The 18,883-nt window shown below is 41.7% G+C and overlaps 1 non-coding gene across 1 annotated transcript; it reads right to left on the bottom strand.

Moving 5' to 3' along the window:
• Positions 1-15,023: 15,023 nt before the first annotated feature.
• On the bottom strand, positions 15,024-15,153 carry LOC121142496. Its single transcript, XR_005879541.1, has one exon. It is a non-coding gene; the product is annotated as a small nucleolar RNA SNORA70 (small nucleolar RNA).
• Positions 15,154-18,883: the final 3,730 nt, after the last annotated feature.

The following is an 18,883-nucleotide window of genomic DNA, read 5'->3' on the forward strand; positions in this document are numbered from 1 at the left end:
GTTGTTATGTGCCCCTTTTCATTTCTGATTTTGTTAATTTGCATGTTAACACTCTGCCGTTTCGTAAGTTTGGATAAATGTTTGTCTATCTTGTTGATTTTCTCAAAGAACCAACTCTTTATTTCATTGCTTCTTTGTATTGTTTTCCTAGTTTCTACTTTATTGATTTCAGCCCTCAGTTTGATTATTTCCTGGAGTCTGCTCCTCCTGGGTGAGTTTGCTTCTTTGTGTTTTAGAGCTTTCAGCTGTGCTGTTAATTCTCTAGTGTAACTATTCTCCAGTTTCTTCATGTGGGCACTTAGTGCTATGAACTTCCCTCTTAGCATGCTTTCAAAGTGTCCCATAAGTCTGGGTATGGTGTGTCTTCATTCTCATTGAATTCTAGGAAGTCTTTAATTTCTTTATTTCTTCTTTGTTCCAGGAATGGTGCAATTGTGCATTATTCAATTTCCATGAGTTTGTAGGGTTTCTGCAATTCGTGTTGTTGTTGATTTTAATTTTAACACATGGTGGTCTGATAAGATGCTTGGAGCTATTCCAATTTTTTGTACCTGTCGAGGTTTGATATGTTGCTAAGTATATAGTCGATTTTTGAGAAGGTTCCTTGTGGCGCTGAGAAGAAGGTATATTCTTTAGTGTTTGGATAGAATATTCTATAGATGTCTGTTAATCCCAGTTGAGTAATAACTTCTTTTTTAGCACAGAGCATTTTAAGGTTAATTAAATAAAAATTACAATGGGTCATAACTTCTATTAGTTCCTTTGCTTCTTTATTAAGTTTCTGTCTGGTAGTCCTGTCTAGTGGTAAGAGTGGGGTGGGGCTTTATATGTGATTTGAGTTTTAGTAATGTTTCTTTTATGTGTGTGGATACCTTTGTATTTGGGGCATAGATGTTTAGAATTAAACTTCATCTTGGTGGATGTATCCTGTGATGAGTATGAAATGACTTCCTTCATCTCTTTTGATTGATTTTATTTTAAAGTCTAGTTTGTTAGATATTAGGATTGCTACCCCACTTGTTTCCTGGGTCCATTTGATTGGAATATCTTTTCCCAACCCTTAACTCTGAGGTAATGTCTCTCTTTGAGGCTGAGGTGTGTTTCTTGTATGCAACAGAAGGATGGGTTCTGTCTTTGAATCCATTCTGGTAGTCTGTGTCTTTTTATGGGTGAGTTAAGACCATTAATATTGAGGGATATTAATGAACATTGATTGCTCATTCTTGTTTGTTTTGGAATGGTTGGTGGTGGTGGAATTATATGTGGATTTCCACCCCCTTTTTCTTTTGGCTGTTGGTAAGGTGGGATTATCTATCGCCTATGTTTTTCTGGTTGTAGTTAACTTCCTGGGGTTGGAGTTTTCCTTCCAGAACTTTATGTAGTGCTGGATTAGTGGATATGTATTGTTTAAATCTGGTTTTGTCATGGAACATCTTGTTTTCTCCATCTATAGTGAGTGAAAGCTTTGCTGGTTATAGCAGCTGGGCTGGCATCCATTGACTCTTAATGTTGGTAGAATATCTATCCAGGACCTTCTGGCTTTTCAGAGTTTCTATGAAGAAGTCAGGTATGGGTCTGATAAGTTTGCCTTTGTGTATTAGTTGGCCTTTTTCCTTTGCTGCTCTTAATATTCTTTCTTTATTCTGTATGTTCAGGGTTTTACTATTATGTGGCAAGGGGATATCCTTTTGTGGTTCACTTTATTTCGTGTTCTGTAAGCTTCTTGGACCTTCATTGGCATGTCTTTCTTTAGGGTGGGAAAGTTTTCTTCTATGATTTTGTTGAATATGTTTTCTGCCCCTTTGAGGTGGTTTTCTTCACCTTCTTCTATACCTATTATTCTTAGGTTTGGTCTTTTCCAGGTATCCCCTATTTGCTGGATATTTTGTGTTATGGATTTGTTGGTCAATGAATCCATTTCTCCTAGTGTATCTTCAACACCTGAGATTCCCTCTTCCATCTCTTGTATTCTGTTGGTTAGGCTTGCATCTGTAGTACCTGACCATTTGCCCAGCTTTTCTATTTCTAGCCTTCCTTCTGACTGTGTTTTTTTATTGTCTCTATTTCAGTTTTCAACCCTTGCACTGTTTGAATTGTTTCTTGCGATTTTTGCTTTGTCTTTTCCTCCATTTGTTGCAGGTTTTTTTTTGGTTTGTTTTTTCTTCCATTTCTTGCATTTTTTGGTTCATTTTTCTTCCATTCTTGCACTTTTTCGTTTGTTTTTTCTTCCATTTCTTTAAGGGATTTTCCAACATCCTCTATCATTTTCATAAAGTTGTTTTTAAGGTCATTCTCTTCTGCTTCATTTGCATTGGAATGTTGGAGTCTTGCTGGTGTAGAGTCTCTAGAATCTTGCGGTGTCATATTTGTTTTTCTGTTGTTGAGTGTGTTTTTTTCCTGGCCTGGTGGTTAGGGGACTAGAGTTCCCTTTCAGTGAGTGCAAGCAAGTCCAATACTCTGGTAGTTCTCCTCTTCCTAGTCCTAGTCCTGGTCCCGTGGGTGGAGAAGAAAACCAGGAATATGGGGTGCATAGGCTCCCACTGGAAGGGGCAGCTCAGTGGCAGTCTCCAGGCACTGGAACGCGGTCTGTATTCCATTTTCTAAATAACAGAATGAAGCCAACCTAATGCAGGGTCCTCCCTGCAGGTAGAGCAGGAGAAGGGCCAGTCCAGCTGACCTCTTCCTGGGGGCTGAGAGGGATGGTGAGTGTTTATGACTCAGACCCTCCCCCCATTAGTTGCCGGGAAAAACACACACTGTGTCCTGTGTCAGGAGTCTGTCGAAGCAGGATATCGATTTATTCCAACACTCAGGAACTTATATAGGACTGAGGTAGGGGATGGGAATCTTAGGATAGGGTAAGGTGACCTGAGGAGTTAAGGGCCAATAGTATTCCACCGAGCAGGCAGGTAGCTAGGCAGAGGGCAATCTTGCATCAGATCTGGCTGAGTCACCCCCACATGGAGGTTACAGGTTAGAGACAGGTCACCAAACTCTAGCCAGGCTCTTGAGGTTACACTGGGCCTCATGTCCAAGCCCAAAACTCAAATCAGGCTCAGGAGTTTACACTGGGCCTCGCACCAAGCCTTTCTTAGGCCCAACAACCTAACACTGATTGGTTACACCTCTGAAGGCAAGTTTCAATCTACGTTATGAAGAAATTATATTCTGGTGTATCTGAGGATTGGTTTTTAAGAAATGTGAGATCTGATGGTGTATATAGAAAGAAATAAGGATAAACATTACAAAGCAAGTTTCACCTTTAAAATAATCAAGTAAGATGGGGGCCAAAAGCGTTTCCCACTATCCCACTGTCCTCTGCACACTCTTCTGGTCTTCACAGTCACAGAGCTGTTGATTTACCTCAAATTATTTCAACATGTAAAGGACTGTATCAGCAGGACCCGCCCCAAGGTTGAAGGCATGACGTGGCAAGTGTGCAGGATGAGGATGGTGTGGTTACTTTGGACTATGACATTTAGAACTTTGGGGGAAATCCTGATGACACCCCATGCCATGAATTCTAGTGTGAATGAATGAATTGCTAAAAGATTGCCTTGCTCTGGCCTCCACTCACCCTGAGTATCTCAGCCACTCCCCCCTGCAAATCCATACTATCCTTAATTGAATTGTTCTACTCAATGAAGAATGGGATCTATCCATTCACATGGATTTTAAACATTAAATTCATGCATATAATAATGTGGAAATTTTTAATTTGCAAAAACCTGAATTCACATTGAACATGTCAAGTTTACAACATTTGAAACCTCAACTACTAGTTGGAAGGTGAACACAGCAGGAAGGAGGGATCCAGTCCCTCCTGGGTGAGTTTGACTCAGTTTCCCCCTCTTCTTGTTCCTTCCCTGATTCCTCACTCTTTCCAGCCACCTTTTCCTCACAGCTGACAGGCATGAGGGTGGGCACCTGTGGCCATATGGCCCCTGTGAATGAGAAAAGGCAAAAAACCTCTTTAGTTCTTTGAGTATTTTACTTCAAGTCTTTGCACGACCTCATTATTTTGACATTGAAATTTGCATTAATGCAATAGAATAGCTCTTCATATACTGCAGTGGTATAAAAGTGTGAGAGGGTAATAGAGTTCATGAAAGCTGACTTTATGTTCTCTGACTTTCAAGGTTGGAAAATTTTAACTCTGCAAAAACGCATTTACACACTTTTTACATTAACGTATTTTCCATTATGTCTAATTTATTATGGAAATCAAGCCTTTATCAGAATAATTAACCAGATCTAATAGTTAGAGGAACATTCTGGTGCTGTTATGCCTCGTGTCCTAGCATACAAAGGTGAGCATTATGTGTGAAATACGATGTTTGGTGGGCAGGCACTCAATCAGAAAATCTTTTAGATTGGATGCACTGTTCTCTTAGAGTTGAAAGGGGACCATAATGAAATAATGGCTTTTAACATTAGCTTCTCGATGACTCAGGAGGTAACAGGGCCAGAGCAGAAGCAACAGCAAGCAATAGAGCAAATGACTGATTATGCAGGATTTAATCAGAAATGCCAGACAGGGGCCCTATCCCAGCATATCTTCTCTAGGTCACAAGTGGTGACCCATTATCCTTGTCACCTAAGATTCTCCTTGGGTGAAAACCGTGCCAGTCCCACAAAACCTCACCTCCAGTTGCTGTGGGATTCCCTCCTCCTCCAAAAGTAGCAAAGCTTCTAGAACTTTGACCAAGCTCTACCTACTTAGTCAAAACCTCTTTTCCTAGAGTTCCAAACACATCTCTTTGTAAGCCTTCTCTCAGCTAACACAGCATCCCATGCTATGGATAGAAGCATGAACTCCACAGTGACATTCCCAACCTTCAACTCTGTTTCTCCACTGTGTGTGTGTGTGTGTGTGTGTGTGTGTGTGTGTGTGTGTATGTGTGTGTGTGTGTGTGTAAACAAATGGTCTCCATGGAGAGTGGCACTATTAGGAGATATGGCCTTGCTGGAGTAGGTGTGGTCTTGTGGGAGGAAGTGTGTCACTGTGGAGGTGAGATTTGAGGACTCATATATGCTCAAGCAGGAACTCGTTTATTACCATACAGCAAGCATCTTTTAAAGGAAAAAACCACAGAGCTAGAAAACAACCAGCCAATGGTTTTAAAGGTCGGCTATCATGCACCTAGGTGCCCTAGGCTTTACCTGGTGAACACGAGCTGTTCATGCAGTGACCTCATCTGGTTCGATCTAGGAAATCAATCATCTTTTTTAGTAAACAATTCAGGACTCACCCATCTGACTTCCCCTCTGTGCCATCTTTGACTGACTCGTGTGCCCTACAGGAGGCCACTTCCTGTTGCCTGCAAGTCAAGGTGTAGGAATCTCAGCTCTGTCTCCAGCACCATGTCTGCCTGCACACCACCATGTCATACCGTGATGATAATGGACTAAAGTCACCACAATTAAATGTTTTTCCTTTATAAGAGTTGTCGTGGTCATCATAGTGTCTCCTCACAGCAAAAGAAACTCTAACAAAGACTGTGTGAACTTAGCCAACTACTTAACCTCTTTGCGTTTCTATTTCCTCATCTGGCAAATAAGAATAATAATAGTACCTAGTTCATAGTGTTTCTGTGAACATTAACAGACATATCCTATGTAACAGAGTAAGTATCAGGCATTTGGAAAGTATTCTGGAAATGCAGCTGTTACTGAATGGGCTGAACTCAATGCCCTACACTGCCCCCCAACACACACACACACTCACACACACACACACAAAACACACAAAGAGAGGGGGGATTCCTTCAAACCCAATCCAAAAATGCATTTCTCTTTTCTATCCTTGTATGAAATTTTGAACCAACCCAATAATATTTGCATAATTTGCCTGGTGATGCCAATTACTCTGTTCTAAGAAATTAACTTGAGTAATGAAAATATTAAGTATACAAGTCAACAAAACATCCAACATTTCTCTGACACAGAACTTTTTCCCTACCCCGACTTGAAACCCTTTAGGTCAAGTGTGTGTTGGAAAAGCTGGGTACAAGCAAGTGGGTGGGATGCCAAGGGTCGGCTTCTGTTCTTTTGTCTACCTTTACCTATTCTCTTCCAGAATCCCCATCAGCGTGCCTCAACCTCCCATGGAAACAGTACATTATGGTAAATCTACAATAATGCTGGTCATGGCTAGTACAGTTGGCAAGTACTCTGCGCTTGGTTGTAGATTAGAGCTGGCACTTTCTTTAATCAAATGGTATTGAACTTTTCTTCATTTATGTTTTATAAGTAAATGGCTATTTGTTAATAATATTAACTCTAATCCTGTGGACATTTGGCAATTGTCCCAGACCCTCTTTGCTTGGGACTGTCACCATCCAAAGAGCACTTCCGACAGGGTAACTTCAAGAGGACCCCAAAGTGAGTCTGCTCCCTCATCCTAAATCCTTATTGGTAACTCCTGCATCCTTGCCTTGCAACCAGTAAAATAACAACATGGGTCTCTCCCCTTCAACTTTTTCTACTGAGACTTGTGTGTTTTCTCATGCATTCTCATCTCCAGGCACACGTGTCAAGCTTCCAACAAGACTCCCTGAAGCCTCCCTCATACAACCACAATGTGAACACTCACAACCTAAGCATTCATCCCTCCAAAAAATTCTCAAATGTTCTACTCTCCCCATGTCTTTAACCTCATCCATGTAGTATTCCCTAAGTAGACACACACAGCACCACCTGTGGTGTAGGGCATGATTCAACATGCATTGTTTAATGGTAATTTTTGGATACTTAACCAAAGTATGCTCAGAAGTTGGTATAGTTTTAGTGCTGTGTTGAAGATGTTGCCCCCTTACCCATGATGCTCTTGGAAATTAGTGAAACCTTTAAGTTGTGGGGTCTGGTGGGAAGTTAGATCCTTGAACTGTGTAGAAATCCAATCCTTTCATGTTTCTATGTACTGGCTGTCATGATATGACCTGCTTCATCTACTATGTACACACCATGTACATGTACTGGGATGTGCACAATCATATGTGTTGCCTCACCATAAAACCCAAAAGCAATGAGTGAACTGACCATGTCCTGAAATCTCCAAAAGTGTGGATTATGGTATTTCTCCTTCTCCTCTTCCCTCTCCTTCCCACCCCTCCCCACCCACTGCCTTTTTTGAGCAGGGTCTCTCTGTGTACCCAGGCTCCCCTGGAACTTGAGAGCTCCCTACTTTTGCCTCCCAAGGATTTCAGGCATGACACCCAGATAGCCTTTCCTCCGTGTAAGCTGGTTCACACAGGTATTTTGTTATAGTAACAGAAAGCTCACTAACTTGGAAGTATCCCTCCTTGTCCTTCTTATATGTATTTTTAATAATTGCTCACTTCCAAGCTTCTCTTCATACTTGCTGGGGTCTTTGATAGACTAGTCTTCATCTATACCTGGAAGTCTATTCCAGTGGATGGATTTGTGTGAATTTATTTGTACATAACTGTATTGGAATTAAAGGTGTGTACCCCCACAGATATTTCTTGATTTTAATGACAGCTCAACTTATAATTTTGTATCTTAAGGATGGTGCTGAATTCACACTCAGCAGAAACTATACTTCAGATTGTGAACTGTGAATCTTTTTCCCTGCTAGCAATATGTAGTACCACTCTCTGTTATGATGCTGGACTATGGCAATGACCTGCATCTTCCAGTCAGCTCCACTCTCATTTTGAAATAACCAGGACTCTACAGTACAACATGCAACTAAGCTGTGAGGTTCCATGCATTATGTATGTTAAATGTATTTGCAGCTTTATAAAACTTTCGATTTATAATATGCTTAACAGACTATACACCATGTGACCTAAGGAGCATCTGCGTCTATGCATACTCTACTGACTTTTTCTGGGGAGGCCTGACTGATGTGGTCCAGGCATCAGAAGGACCCGCATCCTCCAGAGAGTGAGAAGTCGTGTCTGAGCACCACACAGTTCAAGCTTCCCTTCTCTGCTTCATCATTTTCTCCTGGGTCCTTCTTGCCTTCCTCTTTGCTTTTGCCTACATCAAAGAAAAAGAAAAAAAAAGTACCAGGTGAGTCTCAAGCCAAAGTACTGGAAAGTGGGTAGGTATTTTATGCAAATTTTAAAGGGGAATTGTAGAACATTTCATTTCTTATTTCTCAAAGACTCTTTTGTACCACAAGAAGGAAATGATCCACAAACAGCAGAGTGACCTACCCTAAGCCACACAGCAATTATGGGGAAAATCTACTGTTTCTTGGTTTTGGCTTAGCCTACAAAGTCATTTTTCTTGGTAAATTTTATTATGCTTGTTTGTACCTCAGTTTTTTTTAATACATGCTCCCTTTTTATAAGAAATGAGGATTCTTGTTTTGTTTTATGCCAACGCACTGGCTAGTGATGAGGACTGAATAGTAAAAGTCTGATAACATGTAAGAAACCTCTAATGATGTCTCTTTCTTCTAATTCTCTAGGATACTTCTATTGCCAACTCATCTTGGCCTAGTCGAATGCTTTTATTCTCTGTGCTAACCATTAAAACTTGCCTGTCCAAGATTATTTATCATTTGTTTCATTGTGGATGCCAAAAGAAAACCAAGATATATGAACAGAAACACAAGTCTTGGCTAATGGGAAAAAGTAAATATGTCTCACTCTTTCTCCAGCTTATATGATGGGCTTCTTTCTAGGATATTGAAGTTGTGGAGGCAAAATGTGGGCAGAAGGAACTGCAAGGGAAAAACCACATCTCAGCTACTCTGGACGGAGACCCAGAGACCCAGAAGAGGCCACAGTAGAGTTCAAGAGTCAGCCCAGGAAAGAACTTAAAACCTCCTCTTACCCCCATCCCTGAAACATGGAGAACATGGAGTCTGCAGAAACCAAAATGTTCCTCCGCACACCACACCAAGTAGAGCCTTCTAGAGCCAGAAGGACAGCTTCACCTTTCAGTTCAACTCAGCTGCTCCAGCAATGCGCTCTATTTTCTCTTATTTAATCTCCACTGTCGCATGTGTATCTCACTGAATGATTTTATGTCAATTTGGCACGAGCTGGAACCATCAGAGAGGAGGGAGCCTCAGCTGAGAAAACACCTCTACGTATAGGTTGTAGGCAGACCTGTAGGGCACTTAATTAGTGACCATTGTGGGAGGGGCCAGCCCATTGCAGGTGGTAAACCCTGGGCAGGAGGCCCCGGGTCCTAAAACCTCAGGCTGAGGAAGTCCCCAGAAGCAAGCCAGTAAGTGGCAATCCTCTGCGTCCTCTGCGTCAGCCCCTGCCATCACGTTCCTGCTCTGCTTCAGTTCCTGTCCTCACTTCCTTCAATGGGAGTCTAAGATGTAGAAGTGTGAGACAAATAAGCCCTTTTCCCTCCAACTTGCTTTTGGTCATGGTGTTTCATCATAGCAGTAGCAATCTTAAGACAGCATCTCATGATAGTTTTGTATGTTTGTATGTTGTTCAGTTAGATTTTAGGATTGCTGTGTATGTTTATGCACATAGTGTAATACAGGCTCTTTTTAAGTTTTATTTTTCCCTCAATATATGCTTTTATTTAAATTAGAAACATGGATGCTTCACGTGTCAATCCCAGCTCCCACTCCTACCCCTCCTCCCTTGTCCCTCCACCAGCTCCCCCAGCCCCCTACCCCATCCCTACATCATTCCCCAGGGAGGGTGAGGCCCTCCTTGGGGGGGATCTCCAAAGTCTGTCATTTCATCCAGGACAGGACCTAGGCCCTTCCCCATGTGTCCAGGCTGAGAGAGCATCCCTCTATTTGGAATGGGCTCCCAAAGATCATTCATACACCATGGTAAACAATGATCTACTACCCGTTTTATTTTTTTTATATTTTATTTTCCAGTTTAAATTTAGATAAGAAACGAGGTTGCTTCACAAGTCAGTTCCAGGTCCCTCTCCCATTCCCTCCCCTCCTCCCGTGCCCTTCCCCCAACCCCCCCCTCGTTGTCCCCTCATTCCCCCAGGGAGGGTGAGGCCCTCCATGGGGGTGTCCATAGTCTGTCATTTCATATAGGGCAGGGCCTAGACCCTTCCCCAAGAGTTCAGGGTGAGAGTGCACCTCACATTGTTCTATGGGAGTCCAAAGTCCGTGTGTAAACTTGGGATGGGTATTGATCTGCTGCCCAAGGCTCAATAGATTCCCTAGGCCTCCTCACTGACACCCAGATTCAGGGGGTCTTGATCAGTCCCATGCTGGATTCCCAGGCTGATGCCTGGGATTCAAGAGTTAACCTTTGTCTGGTCAGCTGTTTCTGGGGGTTAAACCAGCCCAGTCTTAATCCCTTTGATCATCAGTCCTCCCTCTCTGTTACTGGCTTTCTTGAGTTCAGCTCAGTACTTAACCAAGGGAGTCTGCCTCTTCTTCGATCAGCCACTAAATGAAGTTTCTGTTTCCCAGACTCTCTGGCCATAGGATTGTAGGCTGGCACTCCCCAGATCTATGTCTAAAATCCATATATGAGAGAGTACATGCCATGTTTCTCTTTTTGTGACTGGGTTACCTCACTCAGGATGGTTTCTTCTAGTGTCATCCATTTGCCTGCAATTCTCATGATTCCATTATTTTTTTCTGCTGAATAGTACTCCATTGTGTAGATGTACCACATTTTCTCTATCCACTCTTCGGGTGAGGGACATCTAGGTTGCTTCCAAGTTCTGGCTATTACAAATAATGCTGCTATGAACATAGTGGAATAAACATCCTTGCTGTATGAATGGGCATCTTTTGGATATATGCTTAAGAGTGGAGTTGCTGGGTCTTGTGATAGGTTTATTCCCATTTTTCTGAGGAATCTCCATACTGATTTCCAAAGTGACTGAACCAGTTGGCACTCCCACCAGCAATGGAGGAGTGTCCCCCTTTCGCCACATCCTCTCCAGTATAAATTGTCATTGGTGTTTTTGATTTTAGCCATTCTGACAGGAGTGAGATGGTATCTCAGAGTTGTTTTGATTTGCATTTCCCAGATGGCTAAGGATGTTGAGCACTTTCTCAAGTGCCTCTCAGCCATTTTAGACTCCTCTATTGAAAACTCTCTATTTAGTTCTGCAGCCCACTTTTTAATAGGGTCCTTTGGTGTTTTGGAGACTTGCTTCTTGAGTTCTTTGTAAATTTTGGAGATCAACCCTCTGTCAGATGTGGGATTAGTGAATATTTTTTCCCATTCTGTGGGCTGCCTTTTTGTCTTGCTGACTGTGTCCTTTGCCTTACAGAAGCTTCTCAGTTTCAGGAGGTCCCATTTATTAATTGTTGATCTCACTGTCTGTGCTACTGGTGTTATGTTCAGGAAGCTGTCTCCTGTACCAATTCGTTCAAGGGTACCACCCACTTTCTCTTCTAAGAGGTTCAGTGTGGCTGGATTTATGTTGAGGTCTTTGATCCATTTGGACTTAAGTTTTGTGCATGGCGATAAACATGGATCGATCCGCATTCTTCTACATGCCAGTCTCCAATTATGCCAGCACCATTTGTTGAAGATGCTTTCTTTATTCCATTGTATATTTTTAGCTTCTTTGTCAAAGATCAGATGTTCGTACATGTGTGGGTTAATACCCGGGTTTTCAATTCGATTCCATTGGTCTACCTGTCTATTTTTGTGCCAATACCAAGCTGTTTTCAGGACTATAGCTCTGTAATAGAGCTTGAGGTCAGGGATGGTGATGCCTCCGGACGTTGCCTTGTTGAACAGGGTTGTTTTGGCTATCCTGGGTCTTTTGTTTTTCCATACAAAATTGATTATTGTTCTTTCAAGGTCTGTGAAGAATTGTGCTGGGATTTTAATGGGGATTGCATTGAATCTGTAGATTGCTTTTGGCAGGATTGCCATTTTTACTACATTGATCCTACCTATCCAAGAGCATGGGAGATCTTTCCATTTTCTGAGGGCTTCTTTAATTTCTTTCTTTAAAGATTCAAAGTTCTTACGATACAGGTCTTTCACTTGTTTGGTTAGCATTACCCCAAGGTATTTTATGTTGTTTGTGGCAATTGTAAAGGGTGATGTTTCTCTGATTTCTTTTTCAGCCCTTTTATCATCTGTATATAGTAGGGCTACTGATTTTCTTGAGTTGATCTTGTAGCCTGACACTTTGCTGAAGGTGTTAATCAGCTGTAAGAGTTCCTTGGTAGAGTTCTTTGGGTCATTGATGTAAACTATCATATCATCTGCAAACAGTGAAAGTTTGACCTCTTCCTTCCCAATTTGTATCCCCTTGATCCCCCTTTGTTGTCGTATGGCAATAGCTAGAACTTCAAGTACCATGTTGAAAAGGTATGGAGAGAGTGGACAGCCTTGTTTTGTTCCTGATTTTAGAGGAATTGTGTTGAGTTTCTGTCCATTTAGTTTGATGTTGGCTGTTGGTTTACTGTATATAGCTTTTATTATGTTTAAGTATGTCCCTGTTATCCCAGATCTCTCCAAGACCTTTATCATGAAGGGGTGTTGGATTTTGTCAAAGGCTTTTTCAGCATCTAGTGAGATGATCATGTGATTTTTGTTTTTCAGCTTGTTTATATGGTGGATTACGTTGATGGATTTTCATATGTTGAACCATCCCTGCATCCCTGGGATGAAACCTACTTGATCGTGGTGAATGATTGTTTTGATGTGTTCTTGGATCCGATTTGCCAGTAGTCAAAGTTGTTCTCCCAGTTAATAATCTACTCAAGGGATGATATAGAGTTAGCACCAGGCACCCTGAACTGCTGGACTTGTGAACTATTTTATAAACCACACACACATCAACTCTACCACATCCAAGCTTCACTTGGTCATTGCAAATACTTCAACTGAAAGACAGAGCTTATTTAAAAATCACATCAATAAAAAAACCCTCAGATCCATAAATCCCAATAGAGCAACATAAAAAATGAAAAGCCAAAGTTGCCGGGCAGTGGTGGCGCATGCCTTTAATCCTAGCACTTGGGAGGCAGAGGCAGGCGGATCCCTGTGAGTTCGAGGCCAGGCTGGACCGACAGCATCCAAAACAAAACAGAGAAACCCTGTCTTATAAAAACCAAAAAAAAGAAAAAAGAAAAGCCAAAGTTTTCTTTAAGATCTTATTTATTTATTTAATGCATGAGTGCTCTATCTTCATGTAATCCTTTATGCCAGAAGAGGGCATGAGATCCCACTATAGATGGTTGTGAGCCACCATGTGGTTCCTAGGAATTGAACTCAGGACCTCTGGAAGAGCAACCAGTGCCCTTAACCTCTGAGCCATCTCTCCAGACCAAAAAAACCAAAGTTTTAGTAGCAGCATCTAGTGAGAATGAGTTAAATGAAATCACAAATAGGAGACTCAAAATAATTGTTAATAGCATGGTCAAAGAAATCTAAGAGGAAAATAAGCACCTGGGAACACAGTAATAAGCTGTGGGTAATTAGTTGAGTAACAGCTGCATGTAATAAGGTTATGCAAGATACAAAAGAAAAAGCCAACACAGAGGCAAACAATCTGAAATGTAGGAAATGAAAAACACAATAAGTCAAATAGAAAGCTCTGTGGAAAAGCTCTCCAGCAGAATGGCTCAGGGGGAAAAGCTGACTGTAGGAGCTTCTATCACAAGGTAGAAGATCTGGAATCCTCAAACAAGGGCAAAAATAAAAAGAAGATAGCTAATCTAAGATACACATGACAGTCTAAAAAGACCAAATCTGTAGATAATAGACATAAAAGGAAAAGAGTCTTATCCTAAAAGCATAAAAAATATTTTGAAAGATTTAGAATAGAAAATTTCCAAGAGATGGGGGAAAAGATGCCAATCCAGACACTGTTAGGATTCCTAAAGAGACAAGACCAGAAAAAGAAACACCCACTTCAAATTATAAGTAACACCCTAAATATGCAGAACAAAGAGCAACGGGAGGAAAGCATCAAGCCACATCGAAATACATCAAATTATCCCTCAAAATAATAACAGATTATTCAACTGAAGCTTTAAAGGCCAGAAGAGCTTTGACAGATGTATTCCAAGTTCTGAAAAACAGTAACTGCCAACCCATGCTATCTGTCATAATTAAAAGAAAAATGAACGCTTTCCATGAATAGTAAATTAAATCAAGACCACACTAAACTGGCTCTACTGGAAATACTTAAAGAAAATAAAACAAAACAAAAAATCTACCCACACAGGAAAGAACAAGCCATGCTAGAATAATACTTAGCAAGAGAGGAAGAAGAAAAACCTAAGCATACAATCAACAAAAATAGCAGGATTCAATATATACCTTTCTATTACAACTCTGAATATCAATGGTCTCAATTCCCCCAATTGAAAGGCACAGACTAGTCAACAGGGCGAAAGGGTGGAAAAATTATTTTCCAGGCAAACAGACCTAAGAAACTAGCAGGTGTCACAGTTCTAATATTTTGATAAAGTGGACTTAAAACCAAAACTAATGGGAAAAGACAGAGTTCCATCAACTAACTAAGGTAACAGACCATCAGGAAGACAGTATGATTGTAAACATACACACCCCCAAACACAGGTACACCCGATTTCATAAAATAAATGCTATCTGATAGCAACTTCAATGTCCCACTCTCGCCAGTTGACAATCATCCTGACAGAGCATAAGGAAACACGGTTTTTTTTTTAAGCAGACTGGATGTGAGATTTATTACTGAACGTGATTTCATAGGGTACAGAAGAGCACTGTGGAAGCTCTCAGGAGTGCAGGGCTCGCCACTTGTCCAGGGGACCGCGATTAGGGGTACATTCGACCCCACAGCCGTCAGGAATGAGCCGCTTCTCAGCAATCATGTCTTCAAATTCATCTGCGTTAAACTTGGTGAAGCCCCATTTCTTTGAGAATTGGATCTTATGGCGACCGGGGAACTTGAACTTGGCTCTACAAAGAGCCTCATCACATGTTCCTCATTCTGCAGCTTGGTGCGGATGGACATGATGACCTGGCCAAGGTGAACCCTGGCCACTGTGCCCTGAGGCTTCCCAAAGGCACCACGCATACCCGTCTGGAGCCTAGATTGGGGGCATCATCGAGACCAGAAACTTGAGTAACTGAGAAAATTGTCTCCAAGGTCCCTTAGGACAGCCCATATAGGCAATAGGCTGCAAACACTACCAAGGAGGCTGCTGTTTGCAACCATTGCACACCAAACTCCCATGGGGAAAGGGGACCTGGTCTAAAGAAACATGTTAATAAAAGTATTTCATATTCAAACGGATGTAACAGATATCTCCAGAACATTTCCTCCAAGCACTACAGGACACACATTTTATTCAACAGCCAATGAAATGTTCTCTAAAACGAACAGGAAAATTGAAATAATTGTGTTCTATCTGATTGCTGTGGGATAGAGCTACAAGTCAACAACAAGAGAAATTCTAGAACATACAAACCCATGGAGATTAAACTACACACTACTGAATGATGAATAGATCCTTAAAGAAACAACAGAAATCAATTTAAACACACATTCAAATGAAAATGAGAACACAGTACTCCCTGGGAGCCCACCTGCCATGCCAGTCAGGGAATCAGGTAGGTTATCTTCTCTTTTTTATATTTTTAAGATCTTCAGAGAGGGAGGAGTGACGAACAAATGGGTCAAGACCACACTGGGAAAACCCACAGAAACAGCTGATCTGAGCAAGTGGGAACTCATGGACCCCAGTGTGACAGCTGGGGAACCAACATAGAACCAAACCAGGCCCCCTGAACATGGGTGTCAGCTAGGAGGACTGGGCAGTCTATGGGGCCTCTGGCAGTGGAACCAGGATGTATCCCTAGTGCACAAACAGACTTGGGGGGAGCCCATTTCCCATGGAGGGATACTCTCTTAGCCTAGATACACAGGGGAGGGCCTAGGCCATGCCCCAAATGACTTGACAGATTTTAATGATCCCTCATGGAAGGCCTCACCCTTTCTAGGGAGTGGATGGGGCATGGGATGCGGGGATCGTTGGGGGGTATGGGAGGGTGGAAGGGAACTAGGATTGATATGTAAAATAAGATTGTTTCTAATTTAAATAAAATTTATATATAAAAAGATTTTATTTTATTTTGTTTGTTTTAGATGGTTCTTACTACATAGCCCTAGATGGTCTGGAATTCCATATGTAGACCAGACAGGACTTGAACTCACAAATATCTGCCTGTGTCTGCCTCCTGAGTACTGGAATTAATTGTGTGAGCCACCACAACTAGCCTGATTTTATTTTATCTTATTTTATGTGTCTGTACATGACTATGTTCACTTGAGAGTAGTCCCCATGTAGGCCAGAAGAGGGCATTGTATCTCCTGAAGCTGGAGTTACAGTTGATTATGAGCCACCTAACATGGCCACTGAGAACTGAACCATAGTCTTCTGCAAAAGCACTGTGAGCTCTTAACCAACTGAGCTATCTCTCTGACTGTCCTTTCTCTTTTTTCTTTTTCTGTCCTTCTTTTGTTTTAGTTAACATCCCTTCAGGACAAAATAATAATCATAATCATATAAAAAGACAACTCCATCCTATGCCTAGGCAGGAAAATCCCAGTTTGAGTTTCCATGTTCTGTGCACTTAGAACACATTTTAGGGAATGCAGCGTAGCAATAGTTCCAAAGAAATTCCCAAAGGACTAGCAGGCCAGGTTAATATATTCAAATATTCAGATGCATGAATTCTTATTTTCTTCTACGCCATTAACAGAGATTCCTTTTCCGGGTGTTCATGGTGAATGACTGTGTTCAGCAGGACAGAAACGGGTCTCTCATGCCTTTCTTTTCCTAAACACCTGGTTTTCCAGTTTAACAATAACTGAGCTATGTTTCCACTTGGTTGGGTCCCCCTCGACCTTAAAGTAATGATCTATATGCCATTAGCTTCCCTACTAGCATTTTAGGGGTCACCTACAGCAAACCGCTAATTTAGGGATGATCCTATCAGGAATGCAAATACAGGCTCCTGCACTGTTCTTTCTGTTTTACTTCTGTTAAATACGCCAAAGCAAGATTTCTCTGTTCTGCCTCAGTCCACATTCGCTGATTTGTGAGTACAGACAGAGCTCTCGAATCTGTCACTGCCTCCTTCCACGGTTTACTGTGTGTGTGAAGTAACCACAGAGTGAACACTTTCCCAGGGTTGTTTGTTTGTTTGGGGTTATGGCATTAGACTGATGATTTCCATTTAACTTTCAGAACAAAGCTCTGCAGAGTATAACTCTCTAAAAGGCCATTCCATGTTACAATCATCCTTTCAAATGCTGCAGAAATGCAGAGCAGGAATTCCTTCCAGGTTAAAACCCTGGGTTTCCTAAGTCACAGGCAGCAGCAAGGAGTTTATCTGACTCTTACCAGTGTTGTTTTGCCTTTGTTTGCAGATGGGCTACAAACACCAGGAAAGTAATTACTAGCTTTTTTGTTGCTGCTGTTGATTCTTTTTTTTTTTTTCCAATCTCAGTTCCCCCTCCCTTCTCTCCTCCTGTTCCCCCTACTTCTTCCTGCCACTTCCCATCTGCTCTCCTCAAACAGGGTAAGGCCTCCCCTACAAAGTTTACTAAGTAGTAATTACTAGCTTTAGCCATTCTTTATTAAATGATAACTTAGAAGTTTACCACAAACGCCTCCTCCCTATCTCATTATGGAGGAATATGATCTGCTTTGGGTTGTTTGGTTGAGTTTTGCTTTTGGTTTTTTGTTGTTTGAGGTTTTTTTGTTTAGTTGATTGGTTTGGTTTTGAGGGGAGGTGCTATTCTGGGGGGTGGTTTGGGGTGTGACTTTTATTTTGGTTTTTGGTTTTTTTGAGACAAGCCCTCCTATGTAGCTTTGGCTGACCTTAAACTCAAGAGATCCTCCTGCCTCAACCTCCCAAGTACTAGGGCTAAAGCTGTGCATCACCACACCCTACCCCACAATGCATTTTGAAAAATAAAAGAAAAGTATTGTTTGGGGATTCAGAGAAGTGGATGGACATTGTTCTGAGCCTGGAGCAGGACTTCCTGCATATTTTCCTCTTGAGACTGTTTGCAACCAAGACGTTTTTGTTTGTTCTGAGACAAGGTCTTAACGATGTATCCTTGGCTAGCCTGGAACTCACGGACATCTGCCTGCCTCTGCCTCCTAAGTGTTGGGACTAAAAATATGCTCCCAAGACATTTTTACATTACCCTAAATATTCAGGGTCTGTAGAGAGCTTTTTACTACCCTTGCAGAGGACCTGAGTTCAGTTCCCAGCACCCAGAATTCTGTCACCATCTGTGACTCCAGCTTCAAAGCATCTGACACCCACTTCTGACCTCCATTTTCACACGCAAGTACACATACAAATAAAAACAAATGTTAAAGAAAAGATTTTTAAGCAAATAATTTGAGAAAGTGCTCAACATCCTTAGCCATCCGGGAAATGCAAATCAAAACAACTCTGAGATACCATCTCACTCCTGTCAGAATGGCTAAAATCAAAAACACCAATGACAATTTATGCTGGAGAGGATGTGGTGAAAGGGGGACACTCCTCCATTGCTGGTGGGAGTGCCAACTGCTTCAGCCACTTTGGAAAGCAGTATGGAGATTCCTCAGAAAAATGGGAATAAACCTACCACAAGACCCAGCAACTCCACTCTTAGGCATATATCCAAAAGATGCCCATTCATACAACAAAGAGGTCTGTTCCACTATGTTCATAGCAGCTTTATTTGTAATTGCCAGAACTTGGAAGCAACCTAGATGTCCCTCACCCGAAGAGTGGATAGAGAAAATGTGGTACATCTACACAATGGAGTACTATTCAGCAGAAAAAAATAATGGAATCATGAGATTCGCAGGCAAATGGATGACACTAGAAGAAACCATCCTGAGTGAGGTAACCCAGTCACAAAAAGAGAAACATGGCATGTACTCTCTCATATATGGATTTTAGACATAGATCTGGGGAGTGCCAGC

This window comes from Mesocricetus auratus, unplaced genomic scaffold (genome assembly GCF_017639785.1).
Source record: "Mesocricetus auratus isolate SY011 unplaced genomic scaffold, BCM_Maur_2.0 Super-Scaffold_100009, whole genome shotgun sequence".
NCBI lineage: Eukaryota > Metazoa > Chordata > Mammalia > Rodentia > Cricetidae > Mesocricetus > Mesocricetus auratus.